The sequence below is a fragment of the Molossus molossus genome, unplaced genomic scaffold, assembly GCF_014108415.1.
Source record: "Molossus molossus isolate mMolMol1 unplaced genomic scaffold, mMolMol1.p scaffold_m16_p_11, whole genome shotgun sequence".
NCBI lineage: Eukaryota > Metazoa > Chordata > Mammalia > Chiroptera > Molossidae > Molossus > Molossus molossus.
The window spans coordinates 9,408,017-9,424,376 of NW_023425346.1; the positions used below are offsets into that span (position 1 = coordinate 9,408,017).

A 16,360-nucleotide genomic window follows, 5' to 3' on the forward strand; every position below is an offset into this window, starting at 1 on the left:
CCACAGAACTCATACACCTCAACACAAGGAAGAGAAACGATCCAATTTAAAAATGGGCAAAGAACCTGAATAGACACTTCTCTAAAGAGGAGAAACAGATGGCCAATCAACACATGCAAAAATGCTCAGTGTCACTAATTATCAGAGAGATGCAAATGAAATATCACCTCACACCTGCCAGAATGGCCGCCATCAACCAATAACAAGCGCTGGCGAGGGTGTGGAGAAAAGGGAACCCTCGTGCACTGCTGGTGGGAATGCAGGCTGGTGCAGCCACCGTGGAAAATCACATGGAGGATCCTCAAAGAGTTAAAGTTAAAAATGGATCTGCTGTTTTACCCAGGGATCCCACTTGTGGGAATATACCCCAAGAATCCCAAAACACCAATCAGAAAGACTACATACACTCCTATGTTCATGGCAGCACTATTTACAATAGCTAAGATCTGGAAACAACCCAAGTGCCCATTAGTAGATGAGTGGATAAAAAGCTGTGGTATATTTACACAATGGAATGCTATGAAGCTGTAAAAAAGAAGGATCTCTTGCCCTTTGAGACAGCATGGATGGATCTGGAGAATATTATGCTAAGCGAAATAAGCCAGTTAGAGAAAGACAAATGATCTCACTTATAAGTGGAATCTAAAGAACAAAATACACTGACGATCAAAATAGGTCCAGAGGTATAGATGCATGGAACAGAATAACAGATCTTGGGGGGGAGGGGGGGCGACAACAAGAGATTAATACATATTAATTATATAATATTAACTAATTAATGTTATTCATATATTGTTTATATTAATATGATATATTATATATAATGAATATATAATAATTAATATATATGCATACATGTATAACCCACGGACACAGACAATAGCATGGTGAAGGCCTGGGGTGGGGCAGGGATTGGGTGGAGGGAGACAAAAAAAAAGAAAATGAGAGACATCTGTAATACTGTCAACAATAAAATACAATAAAAAAGATTTTACTAAATAACACAATTTTTTTCCAAATACACAATTTAAGATACTGTCTGCCTAGCATCCCTTTTCTAGAAACTGCTCCCTTCCGCCATCTTTATGGTTATTACAGGAGAGGGGAGAGGGTGAGGGAGATGAGACATGGCAGGTTAGTATGGCAGAAACTGGTCCCAAGGAGGGCACTGGACCCGAGCCAGGTATGGGGTCAGACTGAGCGACCCGGGTCCACGATGGCTAAGCTGGGGGAGGGAGCCCCCACACAGAGGTAGGACTGCGGGGGCCCCTTGGATAGCGTGCTGCCCCTTCCGGAAGGACAGGCAGCTCCTTGGCACCAGCAGATGCTGCTTCAGGAATGCCAGACTCCACATTTTTTAAGAGACGCCATTGGATTTTTATGTGAAATCTCCCCTTTTAAAAGTTAATAACTACATCGATTTGTAAAAGCACTGTGAGCAAACAACGCATGTCTACAGGCCGCTTGTTTTTACACATTGGCCGCTATGGTTTCTCCCAAACAGCAAACGCTGACCTACAGCAAGAAAGAGACAGAATCAGCACATGAGGAGAAGCGATGCAACAGTCTTGGCGGCATTCGGGGTGCTGGTTCCCGCTGCCCGAGCCCCAGCCTCATCCTGGCCCCTTCCTTGGCTTGGATTTTTATTTCTCTTCCGAGTCAAGGACACACACTGCTACCCTCCCAATAAATCCCCCTTTGTGGTAGCAGCTCACTGACAGGGAGTTGCTATCACTTCCAACCAAGGGAGTCCCAACCGACTGTACTTACGGCTTTGAAAGTATACACACAACTCAAGTCCAGGGAATCAGACCCGGGGAGGGCCAAGGGGAAAATATGACACAAAAATACTTCCTTCTCAATGACTAAAGCTTGAACTCTACATACAGCCAACTCCAGCTAAAGGTGTTTTCAGAGAATTTATATATTCTACCCCTTGTACAGTTAGTACACTTGTCCACAATAAAAGAAACCCCAATTGATAGTAGCTTAAGCAAAAAGTTACTTACTGGCTCACATAACCGCATGCCCAGGAATAAAGCTTACTGCAGGGGCAAATGACGTCTCCAGAACCCAGGTTTCCCTCCCATCAGTCTCCACCTCTCCAGCCTCACGGCCTACTACTCTTCCCCCTCCCAATGCCCCTCCCCAGCCTTTGCACAGTCACCATTCACAGATACCTGCTCCTGTAGGCCGTCCTGGACCTCAGCACCTCAGTAAGGCCCCTGTCCACCGCCCTCCAGGCCCCCACTTTTACTGCAGATCACTTGCAGTTGCTTTTTCCCCTGCTTTTCACTTACTTTTTCCACTACAATGAAACTCCACGAGGGCAGGTACCAGTCCCTCTTTTCCCTCCTGCAGGAATATTTCCCTTTATGATCATATAAATCATGCTGCAGCCTAAATAACATAAATTTTATCCAAATTATGGTCATCATAAAACCTAGTATACGGTGTAAATTTAACACTTTGATTCATCCACATCTTACTTCCACTACCACGGTCAAAATCATAAAAAGTTTAAGCCACTACATTCTTGTTTCCAAAGCAACATTTGACAAGAGGATGACATTAATTTTATTTTTGAAGCTTTGAAAATGTGTCACAAAAGAATCTGAATCTCTTGCCCTGGCCGGTTTGACTCAGTGGTTAGAGCGTTGGCCTGCGGTCCAGAGAGTCCGGGGTTCGGTTCCTGCTAAAGGCATGTACCTCGGTTGGATTTTGTCCCCGGCCCCGGTTGGGGTCGTGTGGGAGGCGGCCACTCGATGTGTCCCTTTCACATCGATGTTTTTCTCTCTCTCTTCCTCTCTCTCCCTCCCACTCTATCTCAACAAAAATGGAAAAATGTCCTCGGGTGAGGATAAAAAAAAAAGAATCTGAATCTCTTGAGATCATTACTTAAATATTTTTTGAACTTATTATGAGGTTATCATTACTAGTTATGACACAAACCCTTAAAGCAGAGATTACCAGATCATCAAGTAAAGTAAGTTTACTTATCAAACAAGTCTCAGAGTGAACGACAAACTGTGACCTTAGTGGCTTGGTATTTCAATGCAATATGCAAAGTGCCTACAGTTTCACCAGAGAAACTCTTTACAAATTAGAGCAACCTAGTTTTTATAAGAACCTATCATTTCACCCACTGATTTAAATAAGGATTTCTGATCATGTGATTGCTATTCGATGAGCAGTGATTTTTCTGACTGACCGTCTCACGAAGGACCCAGGCCACCCTCGTGGGGAGCGACCCTGCGGGCTAGGCGGCGGAGGGCGGGAACGTGGCGGGGCCGCCCGAGGACAGCCTCTAGCAGCTGCTAACAATCGCCAACAGACACAAGCTCGGGGAGGCTGCCTGGACCTCTGGTAAATATTTCTATTAGGTGAAAATACTCAGCTTTGACTGCTCGATTTGGTAAATGTGTATATTTTTATTGCTTTTCATTAATTGGGGTGCTCCAATGGGACGGTCCAGGTAAGGAACGACTTAAGTCGGTGGTTCCCGGAGCTTCCCTGGTGTCGCCCAGGAGCGGCCGCCCCTGCGCAGCTGCTGCCTCTCAGCATCAGGGTGCAGGTATTTGTTTACATACACGTATGACTCAGTTTCCTTGCCTGGGAGAGCAAGGGAGTTGAATGAAAGGATCTAAGTTCCTTTCCCATTTTTTTTATTATTATCATTATTTGTTTAATCCTCCCCGGAGGACATTTTTGCATTTATCTTCAAAAAGAGCGGGAGGGAGAGAGGGAGGAAGAGAGAGAGAGAGAAACATCGAGTTGTCGCCACCCACACGACCCCAACCGGGCCGGGGACAAACTGCAACCAAGGTATGTGCCCTTAGCGGGAACCGAACCCGGGCCTCTCTGGTCCACGGGCCGACGCTCTAACCACTGAGCCAAACCAGCCAGGCCCCTCCCCCCCGAAATTAAATCTGCAAAACAAATTAGTGACGCTGTGTGCCTAAGGAAATTTATTTTAGGTATTTCTGTTCCCTAAGGAACATTTCTTTATTTGCTATTCTGCCTGAAGAAAAGAAAAACAAATTTAACAAAATCATGAAAAAACAAAACCAGAAAACTCTGCAATTGCTCCTCTTCAGCCTCTACTTCTCATCCGTCCCTCTATGCGGGTGTTATTCCTTCTGCCAGGACCGCCCTTTCTCCTGATGAGGGCCCCTGTAATGTCACACGCAGCCTGGTGCTTCCCCCCACCTTCCTCATCTCCCCAGCACAGCGGACGCGCCCCGTCTATCAGTACAGGGCCCCACGCCCATCAGCACAGCCTCCTGTCGCCCTGGGGTGAAGCAGAATTTCCTCCGAGGTGCAGTCTGTTTCTCCCACCACCCTGAGAGTTGCCCATTCATCTGCATGGGCCCGGTGTGCCTGGTACTTCGGAGGTGCCGGATACCTGTGGGACAGAAAACCCAAGTTCCAGCTGGGCTGTGAGGCCTCAAGAAGACAGATGGTAACTGGTAAACTCTGAAAAGTTAATTCACTGATATGATGACCTTCCTGAACGACAAAGCAACAAGAAATGGTGGGAGGTGATCTGCAAGCTCTGATTATTTTGTTTAATGCACAGTTTTTCTGAAATGAAGTCCTCTTCCACCATGCCCTTGCTCAATGGATCTGGGATGTCACTGGCCCTAGAGAGTTCTACTAATTTATAAAAACTCCTGTTCCTTCCATCTGCAAAAGCAGCCTCAAGGACATTAGAACTACTTCATCTCTCAATAGCTAAAGATCAAATTTGGAACTAGCATACGTGTCCCTGTTCCAATTATTTCTCCCAATGACATCCTACCGTTAGAGACGCACTTCCATTTCCATGACTGCTGGTCTGTCGCATGCACCCCAACAGAACTCTGTAACCCGCAAGGTCACTTAGCCAATCAATGCGGGGCTTGGCCTGGAACCCCAGCCGTCTGACTTCAGAGTCTGCACTGAGACACACCACAAGGCTGCTCCACTAGTGGACTGTGGTGGGGTGGAGACCTTCAGACTTGATGTGAAATACAGGAATTTCTACCAGTGACACCAAACTGTGGGCCAGAAAACTCATTAGCGAGAAAGAAATGCACAGGCAACCAGAGCACACGTCTTGAAACAAAGACCTGGGAGGAAATGTGTGACAAAGGGCAGTTATCATGTACCCAGACAGTGAACACAGGAACCGTAAATATTTGTACACCCGTGTCCACAAATACATTCTTCACAACAGTGGACAGGTGGCAGCAACCCAAATGTCCACTGATGATAAATGGAAAGCAAAATGTGGTCCATCCACACAATGGAATACTGTTCAGTCTAAAAAGTAGTAAAATTTTGACACAGGTTACAACATGAATGAGTTGAGGACATTATACTAAGTGAAATAAGCCAGACACAAAAGGACAAATACCTCATGATTCCACCTATATGAGGCACCTACAGTAACCAAATTATAGATAGAGATAGAAAGTAGAATAGTCACTGCCAAGGGCTAGGGGGAGGGGAGGATGAGGAGTTAGTATTTAATGGGCAGTTTCAGGACAGGATGATAAAACACGTCTTGGAGATGGATTGTGATTTTATAACAGTGTGAATGTACTTAATGGCACAGAACTGTATACTTATAAATGGTTAAAGTGGTGAATTTTATGTTATATATTTGATAACACAATTCTTCTAAAGTAGTTATATACCAGCTACAGTGTGGGACAGGAGGAGAAACACTGGCCTTGAAGTCTGGCATCTGCCATGAGGAAATGGATCGCCTCAGTCTGATCTGTAAAATACAGAGGCATCTGTATCCTCGGGGTCACTACGAAGGTAAATAAGAAAACACCCATCACAACACCTGCTCTGAGTAAGCACTTCACTGGTTTTTGAACATCACTGATATGTTAGAAAGTCTGGAGAAAGAAACTAGGGCCAAAGCTGTGCCCAGGCAGGAGGAGCGGCCAGTCCTTGAGGAAGGGGGTTTCTGTGCCCTGACAGCGGAGGCGCCCCTGAGGGCGCACACCAGGCCCCACCCAGCCACTCACGCGCTGTACTGACTGGAGAAGTCCCTTCACCCCACTGGGCCTCCAGTTTCCACCAGAAAAGCAGGGACAACACCTGCCCTGTCTGCCAGAGGAACCGGGGAGGAACAATGGGATGTACAGCTGAGGAACAAATTCAGCGGAGGAAATGTGAAGATCTCACTGGCTTTCTTAAGCACCCCATCTAACAACCAGAAGGGCACACGGAGGGACTGCACAAAATGGAAGGTTTTTATGGGCAAGAAAATTAAAGAAGTTAATTGTTTCAGGCAAGGTCGTAGGGGTCGTAGAGGGTCTTATCAGGCAGGAGACCTCACTAGTGCTGACCAGGGAATTCCAGATGGACTGGACTAGAATTCTGTTCCTGGGAGAGGCTGACACTGCAGTTAGGTTAGGAATTCTGTCTCAGTGGGGCCTAGCAAAAGTGAGTCCATTTTGGATCTGTTGTTTCTTTGTAATAATACTAAAGGCATATGAGTAAGAATATTACCACCAACAGAGGTCCTTAGACCCTTCTTTCTTCTCTATCAGCCCATTATCTGAAGACAATGTCATGTGCCTTCAGAGGCATTATTGATGGCGTATCATGACCTGCCCTAATCGCCAAGCAGGTCCTGAAATTTCCCTAACAGAAACAGTCTTTCATTCCATTCTCTTCCCTGCTGTGTCAGTGTATGAAGCCTTAGGGAACAAGCACCAGGAAACTGTCAGCTACCCAGCCAAGATTGGGGACCACGCTGCTAGAACAGGGCCCGCCGCTCTCCGGGAGGGCCGCATGCTGCTGAGCACCCCTCTGCTGAGTCACCACCAGAAGCATCCCCGCTCTTCTGTCTTTCAGAGGGAGATTCTCGTACCAACAGAGCTGCCCCCATCCCCTGAAATGACTAATTCCTCTGCTACCCCACCCCCAAGCCCTTGGGGGCACCAACAAACTCTTTAAGATCCTCACTGCTTCTAAGAATGTTCTACCTTCTGGCTTTCCAGAGAGGTGGGTGTGCCCTGGGGACACCAAATCCTAAGTAGATGCTGTTTTCCCCTCATGCCATGTGCCCAGGGCCAGGTGGTGCCCCTCCCCGCCCCCACCGTCACTCCCCGTTCAGCACTTCTCTCAGTGCGGAATCCCCTCAATCCTCTGCAAAGAGCTTGCTCCTGCTCTTAGCAAAAGCCACGCCCTGCACAGGCTTTGGACGCCATGTGGCCCCACCCCCAAGCCCAAGATGGTCACTCCAACCATCTCCTTTTCCTGCATCATCAACCAGTCTTTACCTCTCTGTAGGTCCATCCCCCAATAGCATGCAGACTCGTTCTATTTCATCTTCATCCTTTTTGATCCCCACATGTCCCTCTAGCAGGTGACACTATTTCTCTATAGCCCTGGTTATCTATACCAAGGCTTCTCAAACCTTAGCATAGACACAAATTACCTGGGAACCTTGTTAAAATGCATATTCTGATTCCATGGGGCAGGAGTGGAGCCCAAGATTCTGCACCACCAACCTCCACGATGCTGCTGCTGGCCCACCGGCCCCACTCTGGCAGCAAAGCCCTGTGTTCCCTCCCCTTGCTGCTTCCCTGATGACAGCCCTTCCAGTCTGGCTTCCTCCCCAGCAAAACCTCATGCAAACCGGTCTCATCAAGAAACCAATAAACTCCATGTTGCAAACTCCAATAAAAACGTTTATTTCTTTCTCCCTGCCCATCCCCTCCCTCTCCTCCTTTTAAAAATGAGCGTGTAGTGAATGTGATAAAATTTTGCCTGGAAAGGCAAAGATCCCCCTGGGCATCTCCCTCCAGGTCAGCCCCTCCGGCCTCTGCAGCACATGCTCCCAGGGCTGGGCTCCTCCAGCAGCTCTTTCTCTGGATGTCCGCCCGCTCCCTTCCTTTACCTGGCTCCCGAATGCCAGGACTCCTCACAGCCGTCTTAACCTTCTCCCTCTGCTCTCCCCTCGGTGATCTCGTCCACGCCAGCGACTTCCTGTGCAGCTCCCAAACTCTTCAAATGCGGCCTGGTCATTCTTCTGACCTCCAGACTCACAGCCCTCTGCCTACTGCCACCTCTCCCACACGGCAGTGGCTAGATCCGCATACTTACCATTCCCAAAACAGCACTCGTGAATCTCCCCCTTAGAATCTGCACCGTCTCCGCTAATCCACCTCTGGTCGTTACTAGAATAACCGGTCACATATGAGGCATCACTAAAAGCCAGAAACCTGGGAGTCATCTTTGATTCCCTTTGCCTCTCCCCCAACTCCACTTGTGACTAGTCCTGGAGGTAGAAGAGTAAGAAGCTAGGAGAATTCCTCGGCAAGTGGCATGGGGAAACTGAGAGAGACAGTTAAGTGGCTGAACAATTTATGGCCAGATAATAAATTGCAAGGTCTTATCTTCCCTAACCAAGGACACTCAGGAACAAATGGTTTACACATTCCAGACCCCACTCCCCATGACATTCTTTGAAGGTGAAACTGACCAGAGAAAGGACACACCTGGGAAGCTGATGAACATTCTACTGAGATTCTCCCGAGACCTCCCCTAAAATTCCTGCCTTTAGAAAGCAGATAAAAACTCTCAAGACAGAGGACCCAGTGCACGCTCTCCCGAGAGCACATCTACGCCTTGCCCCGCTTCTCTCCTCAGACATGTACGTTTGCTTTCTTTCTGCTGAGCTCAAAGGGTCCCCACAAGACTTGTAACCAGGGGAGCAGAGGACAGCAGTAGCTCATCCCAGACTAACCCCTTAACCCTGTCTCCAAGGGCCCTCCTTTTGCCCCTGTGTTTCCTGAGTCCACACAGCCCAGCTGGCTCACTTCTGACTCCGACTTTTCTTCTCAAGCGTCAAGGCAGCCTCACCTCGGCTGGACTCTCCAACGGCAGCTCCTCCTGGGCTCACTCCTGCTGCGATGGTCTTGCCTCTTCTACCTGAAGCCTTCCCTGTCTCACTGTCCCCAGCTTTAATAAACGTACTCTCAACGTCACCTGGACTTGAATCGTGAGATCTTTCCTGCAAAGTAAAAACCCATTTATTCCAGACCGTGCCAGGGCAGACCTGCCACGGTCCCAGTCCCTTTCCAGTGACAATTCTACTGATTCCATGTCCAAAATACACTTTAAATCCATCTGCTTCTTCCATCTCCTCTCCACACCCCAGCCCCAGCCGCCACCACTGAACAGCCACACTTCCTGACGGATTCTCAGTGCCACCTGAGCTGGCCCTCAACCTGTTCCCCACACAACCCCTGCTGCGAACTGTCGGAAAATGCAAATGAAAGTGTGCCGCCAGCTGGACGGCTCAGCTGGATGGAGCATCATCCCATACACCAAAAGGTTGTGCGTTCGATTCCCAGTCAGGACACATACCTAGGCTGTGGGTTTGGTTCTTGGTCGGGGTGCATATGGGAGGCAACAAAGTGATGTTTCTCTCTCTCCCTCTCTCTCAAATCAATAAAAGCATATCCTAGGGTGAAGATTAAAAAAAAAAAAAAAAAGCGTGCTTACAGCCCTTGAATGGCTCACCATGTATTCACCACGGCCCACAAGCCCCAACCCCAACGCCGACCATGCCCTGGCCAGCTCTGTCTCCCAGTCCCGGGCTATGCCAGATGCTCTGCTCCCTTTCCCACGCTCTCCCCTCCCACAGCGCCGCCTTCAGGAAGACCCGAAGCAAGGGGAAGCAAGGTACAGTTGCGAAACTGAAGAAAGGTCCTCGTGGCTGCCTGGAGCAGGAAGAAAAAGGCAGAGCCTGGTGTGAGATGAAACCAGAGGAAAGCAAGGGCCAGGTCATTCACCACCCAGTAGGCCCGTGGTTCATGGCTTTCAGCCTCTGCACTGAGAGCACTGGAAAGCCACTGACATGTTTCAGGCATAACTGGACTTGCAAGCTCAAAAGACCAGTGTAACTATAGTGTGGAAAAGCAGAGAGGTCTCGAGCAGATGTGAGACACCGCAGGCCAGGCAAGGGTGGCCTAGGGTATGACAGCAGGCCTGGGGAACACCACTAGATTTCATACTAAGAGGTTGCAATACTGTGATTTATAAGAAATATAGTTGATGTTGGGCCACAGTTCCTGGCTCGCAGCTCCCCAAACCCTTGGATGCCCTGAGTGACAAGAGCGACCGAAGCGTCTTTGTTATAATACTCGGTGGCTCCTCCTCAGTTCCTAAAAAGGCTTCTGAGCCACCACGGTGAAATGACTGTCCTTATTCCCAACAAGCCCCTTTCCTCCACAACTGGGTTTACTGTGCTAATGAGGTGACACTGGGAAAGTACCTAAGGATGAAGGCTGGTTGCCAGGGGAACCAACCTTGAACTGAGGGTTGGAACTTTCGGCCCCACCCCTGGTTCTGGGGAGCAGAGACGGGCTGGAGGCTCAATCAGTCACCAGCGGCCAATGATTTAATCAATCATGACTACTAATGAAGCCTCCATAAAGACCAGGGGAGTTTCAGAGAGTGTCCAGGTTGGGGAACCAGAACGCCCCCCATGCCACCATGCTGTACCCCAGACTCCGAGAGGACAGAAGCTCCTTTGCTTGGGACCTCACGCTATGTGTCTCTTCATCTGCCTGTTGCTTCGTATCCTTTAATATCCTTTGTCACAAATCAGTAATCTAGTGAGTAAACCAGCTTCCTGACTTCTGTGAGCTGCTCAGCAAATTAATCGAGCCCAAGGAAGGAGTTGTGGGACCCTCTGATTTATGGTCAGTCGTGGTCAGAAACGTTCAGGTATCAACCTGAACTGGAGACTGGCATCTGAAATCCAAGGAGGGGTCATGGGACCTCTGACCCGCAGCCAGTTGGTCAGGAGCACAGGTGTCGTCAGAGCTCACAGCTGGCCTCTGGGGTGGACGCGGTCATGGCACTGAGCCCTGCCCGCGGGACCTGATGCTGTCTCTGGACAGGCTGCGTCAGAACTGGGTTGAACTGCAGGACACCCAGCTGCTATCTGAGAACTGTGTGGTGTCATGGAGATTCCTACCCGCTACACACACACCACACTGGAACTGAGTATAAAACTTAAGTTTAAAAAACAAAATGGCAGAACCTACTGAACAGATATAACTTGAGATGTTTTTTAAAGGCTTACTATTCGAGCCCTGGCCAGTTTGGCTCAGCGGTTAGAGCGTCGGCCTGCAGTCCCAAGAGGCCCGGGTTCAGTTCCCACTAGGGGCATGTACCTCAGGTGCAGTTTGTCCCCAGCCCTGGTTTGGGTCGTGCGGATAGCAGCCATTCGGTATGTCCCTTTCACATCGATGTTTCTCTCTCTCTCTCTTCCTCCCTTTCCCTCCCACTCTATCTGAACAAAAAAAATGGAAAAATGTCCTCGGGTGAGCATAAAAAAATAAATTAAATAAATAAATAAAAGGCTTACTATTCGAGTAGACGTACCATGTTAGCTAAAAGCCTCTCCTGATAACAGGATAAATGAATTCACAATAAAAAACTGGCCACCAATCCTTTCCTGTTTTTATGGGGATGAGGGTGGGGAGGGGAAGGAAGGGAATGATGGAAGAGGTAGGATGAAAGAAAAAAAAGATACTGAGCTCATAAATAAGGGCGGCGAATGGGAAAAGGGCCCAAAATAGGAAGAACGGAAATCAAATTGTGCTGACTTTTCCAGTCTGCCTAATGGTGACTCTAACCATTTTCAACTGGGTCAGGATGAACAAACATGATTCTCAGAAGATTCCATTATCTGAAGTTACAGTTTAACATGATTTATGAACTCTCATTATAAATATGCTGGATTCAAAGGATAAGTTACATGAAAATATTAGTCACAGAATCTTTAGAGATGGAAGGAAACAGAGAGGTCATTTAATGAGGCTTCAAGCTCAAGATGCCTAAACTCTTCTCTTCACCGACAGTCACTTCAGAAAGATTTCCCTGGCTGGTTTGGCTCAGCAGTTAGAGCGTCAGCCTGCGGTCCAGAGAGTCCTGGGTTTGGTTCCCGCTAAGGGCATGTACCTTGGTTGCGGTTTGTCCCCAGCCCCGGTTGGGTCATGCGGGTGGCAGCCACTTGATGTGTCCCTGTCACATCGATGTTTCTCTCTTTCTTCCTCTCTCTCCCTCCCACTCTATCTGAACAAAAACAGAAAAAATGTCCTCGGGTGAAGATAAAAATAAAGAAAGAAAGAAAGAAAGAAAGAATAAAGCCCCTCTATCCAGGTGGATAATTAAAATGTATCAGGGTTTCAAAAAAGAAATTAAGATTTGCCAAGCAAATAAATGCATCCACAGATTTAAAATAACGGGGTGGGGGTTTGATTTAGGTTCACCAAGATTTTTTTCAGTTACTTTGCCAGTGAGTTTTATTCTTAAAAATATACAGATGGCCCTGGCTGGTTTGGCGTCAGCCCAAGAACCAAAGAGTCCGGGTTCGATTCCGGCCAAGGGCACGTACCTTGGTTTTGGTTCATCCCCGGCCCCGACGGGGGTCATGCAGGAGGCAACCAACTGATGTGTCTCTTTCACATCAATATTTCTCTCTCTCTCATTGATGTTTCTCTCTCTCTCTTTCTTCCTCCCTCTCTCCCTCTCGCTCTATCTGAAGATAAATGGAAAAATATCGAGTGAGGATTAAAAAAAAAAAAAACTAACAAACTTGAAATTGAGACCTGGCTGGCATTTTGCAGTTGCTATAGTAACCACATACTTTGTAGTTTTGATACTCAGCTTCCACACTCTCTTCATCTTTCTTTCCACTCTCACCCAACCAGAAGCTCATGCACCCTCTGGCCTACTGCCCCCACTTTTGAAACATCTAAGAATATGTACACATACACACCCATACTTGTATTCCTGGATAGCAAAATAAGAGGAGCTAAAGGAGACAGCTCAAGGTCAAGTATTATCTCCAAGGCCAGATTATTTATCTGGTATCGGGTAGATCTGTGGGTCTGGGCCAAGCAGATAGTTGATGCTCAATAAACGACAGTTTCCCTCCTTCTCCTTATCCACCCACGCCCTCCACATGAGTTCCATTTCCTCTGGTACTCTGGCTCTCTGATTCAGACTTATCCTCAACCACATGAATTCACTTAAAAAGAAAAGACAAATCCAGGTGTCCGTCCGTACATCAGGGCGGGGGCTGCGTGTTTAGAAGTACTTGGAGCCCATGAAAGCGGGACTCTTGCACATCTTGAGATAAATACACTGGAAATGTTACAGGAATTTACCAAGATCTCTTCCAGCACTGTAGTTCTGGATTGTTATACTGTCTCCAAATTTAGCTTTTAGAAAAGGTTTCCAATTATGTTTCCAAATTCGATGACTGCCTAAGAATTTAGAAACTGAATGCAAAGAGATATTGTGAGGTTGGGTGATGTGACAAAAAGGACTGTCTCAACTCTGGTTTAAAAATTCCATTCTCACCCTGGGTGGTTTTGCTCAGTGGTTAGAGCGTCAGCCCATGGACAGAGAGACCTGGGTTCGGTTCCTGCTAAGGGCACGTACCTCGGTGCAGTTTGTCCCCAGCCCCGGTTAGGGGTGTGTGAGGCGATCACTCACTGTGTCTCTCTCACATCGATGTTTCTCTATCTCTCTTCCTCCCTCTCTCCCTCCCTCTCTATCTGAAGATAAATGCAAAAATGTCCTCGGATGAGGATAAAAAAATAAATAAAAAAAAAAAAAATTCCATTCTCAAGCCATCTTCAGCCAAGGCAAGAACTTTGAAGAATTAAGGCAAGAATTTAAAACTCTTCCACTTCTTCCACCTTCTACCAAGACCCATTTAGATCCCGTTTGAGACTCTAATTCTTATTTTCCCGTCTTTGTGTGTCTAGGTCCCATATCCCCGAAAGATATCTAATAACTTATACCCCACTTTCCTCCACATAAATCCTGGGAAAGTTCTACTGCTCAGGACAGGGAAAGCGTGCTGAGTTCTCAGATAAGCACACCACTTTTCCAATGAGATATAAAGTGAATAGAAAAGGAAGGAAAGACCCAGTTGTGGTCAAAACAAAGTAGACCAGCTGACTCGACTAAAACCACACACAGGAAATTTAGTATATCCTTGGCCTTATTCCCACCCCTACCTCCATCCCACCCACCCACCCCCACCACAAAGAAGGCCTTAAACATTCCTTACTTCACTTAATCCTAACAAGTAGGATAAGTATTATCACCTTTTTACAGCTGTGGACTCTGCTGCACAGAGGTGAAACCCTTACTCAAGATCATACCACTAATAAAGTTGCAGAACTGGCATCAAACCTAGGTCTTCACACCCTGCCCTCCAGTTCTTTCCAGTATTCAACACAGTCATCCCATTGCTGGGATCTTCGATATTCTCATTCTACCGTGCCAGGGTTAGGAAGCATTGCCTTAACCTGCTTCAAGCTTTGACATCCCAGAATCTCGGAGCTCTGCTTAGAGCGTGGCTCATTTACACATCTAAAAGACACACTGTCCCTTCTGATAACCAGCACCCACTATCTATCCCCAAAACTTAACAAAAAGAAATGAGGTTAGGAAACTAGGACAAAGCAAAAAGTTCACTGTTCTACAAGGGTTGAAATCAAGGCACAGATGACAAATGAACAAGCAGCCAAGCCTCTTCCATTGGCAATTCTAAATCAGTCCACCAAACACAAGAGCTTCTCCCCATAAGATGCACCGATAACAACATCAAAGTTATGTTTCCAATATTCATCTGAAAATTAGCCCAGAAAGGACACTGCTCAAACAAGCAGCCTGGGCGGGGCCATCTCTGCCACTAGCAGTTCTGAACCAACCACGGATAAACTTATATTCTTATAAGAAGGCAAGAAGAGGGCTGTTGAAGCCCGGTCCAGGCAAACAGTTCAAGTCCATGGTGCCACATTCCGAGCCACCCCTACCAGAAAGAAACTACAGGGAAGGGTGGGGAGGGTGCAAAGAAACTTCATTCTCATTTGCAAGACAGGACCAAAACCAGAACAAACTACTTTTGGAACATGGCCCCTGCTCAGTCCATGTACGAGTTCTTAAGGTACTGGGAAGTTTGCAACACTTGAGCTCTTACCCTGCCCACGGCGGCAACTAAGGGACTGAGGAAGTGGCCCATCCACGGGCTGGAGGCCCGAAAGGGCAGGAAGTGGAAGCAGAAGCCATTTGTGGGAAAAGGGAAGGAGCGGTGAAAAGGGAGAGGCTGGGGCGCCGCCCCCATTTCCTCAGCTCCAAACCGGTCTAGGAGGCCCGGAGGCTTTCTCCAGGGGACCTCCCCGAGCCGCTGCTCCCGCGTCGCCCTGCACCGGCACCGAGGTGCGACGTGTCCGGCCGCCGGCCACAGCCCTGCGCGGAGAGCGTGGGGGCAGGAGGGCGCCGGGTGGCGCACCCCACTTCCCCAGCCCGCACCCCACCCCACCCCGAGGGGTCTGTCGGGCCCGGACATTCTCACCTGGGACCCGTCCGGCGCCGCCTCTGCCGTCCGTCACAGGCACGCTGCTCTTAAACCCGCCCCGCCCTCTCCTCGGCCTCCTCCTGGGGCCGGACCCCAGCAGTCCCCAGCCGATTTGTCATTGAGCAGCCAGGGATCGCTTCCCCACCCCTAAGCGCGCCCCCGGCGTTGCCCAGGCAACCCCTCCCCTCGAGAGCGCGCCCTCCCTTCCGCTCCCACCCCTGGAGGCCACGCCCACTGGGCGACTATTAGCCAATCTGAAGCGGAGCTTTCAAGCCTCAGGAGGCTGGGAAGTACGCTTCGCCAATGATAAGCCGCCTCAGGAGGGAGGGGCGGGCTCGGCACGCTGGCCCCGCCCCCTCCATTTCCTCCTCTTGGCGGCAGAGGCGCTGCACGTGACCGATGCTGCAGTGGAGGATCGTGGAGCCAGTCTGGGCTGTGGGTGTGGACGTGCGGGGGTTGCTCTCGTAGTGCATGTAGGTAAGGGCGAGGCAGAGTAGTGGAAAGCAAAAGGGAAGCACATACTTGAGGTAGAAAACTAAGGAAAAGTACGCTGCAGCGCGGGTGTCGAAGGGTCCGGGGTCTGCGAGAAGCGACCTCCGTCTGCCGCCACCACTCGCTTGGCTAATGACGTCCCATAAGCAGTAATGGAGTTTCTTGACCAATACCTGTCAATATTTGACCCAGTCCAAGAGGTCAAGAGTCCGAACCCCAGAGCTAGCCTTGTTGCAGGAAGTGCAGTGGGAAAGCTCATGGCCAACAGGTTTTTCTCCCAGAACCTGCCCCTGTCCTCCAAAGCCCGGGAACTTGTAAGTCTGCAACCAAATAGGGCTTCACCTCAGGTTGATGTTCACAACTAACCGTTTGTTTCTAGAGCTGAAGCCTCCCTCCACGCCTCTGCAGGGTTTGTGGTCCCACAGACCCCTACACAAACCTCATGGCACAACACACTGTATTGCA

The 16,360-nt window shown here is 48.7% G+C and overlaps 1 protein-coding gene across 2 annotated transcripts in view; it reads right to left on the reverse strand.

Moving 5' to 3' along the window:
* The window catches only part of RALB (RAS like proto-oncogene B), a 50,334-nt gene extending 34,792 nt beyond the window's left edge, over positions 1 to 15,542 (reverse strand). The window contains exons 1-2 of one of the 2 annotated variants that reach the window (XM_036254497.1): positions 11,407 to 11,496; positions 8,872 to 9,022 (exon numbers count right to left, since the gene is read on the reverse strand). The gene's annotated coding sequence lies outside the window, so the exon portion shown is untranslated. Of the gene's footprint in view, positions 1 to 8,871; positions 9,023 to 11,406; positions 11,497 to 15,400 lie in introns of those variants that run through there. The other variant, XM_036254496.1, reaches the window with a different exon arrangement.
* Between the last annotated feature and the right edge of the window lie 818 nt (positions 15,543 to 16,360).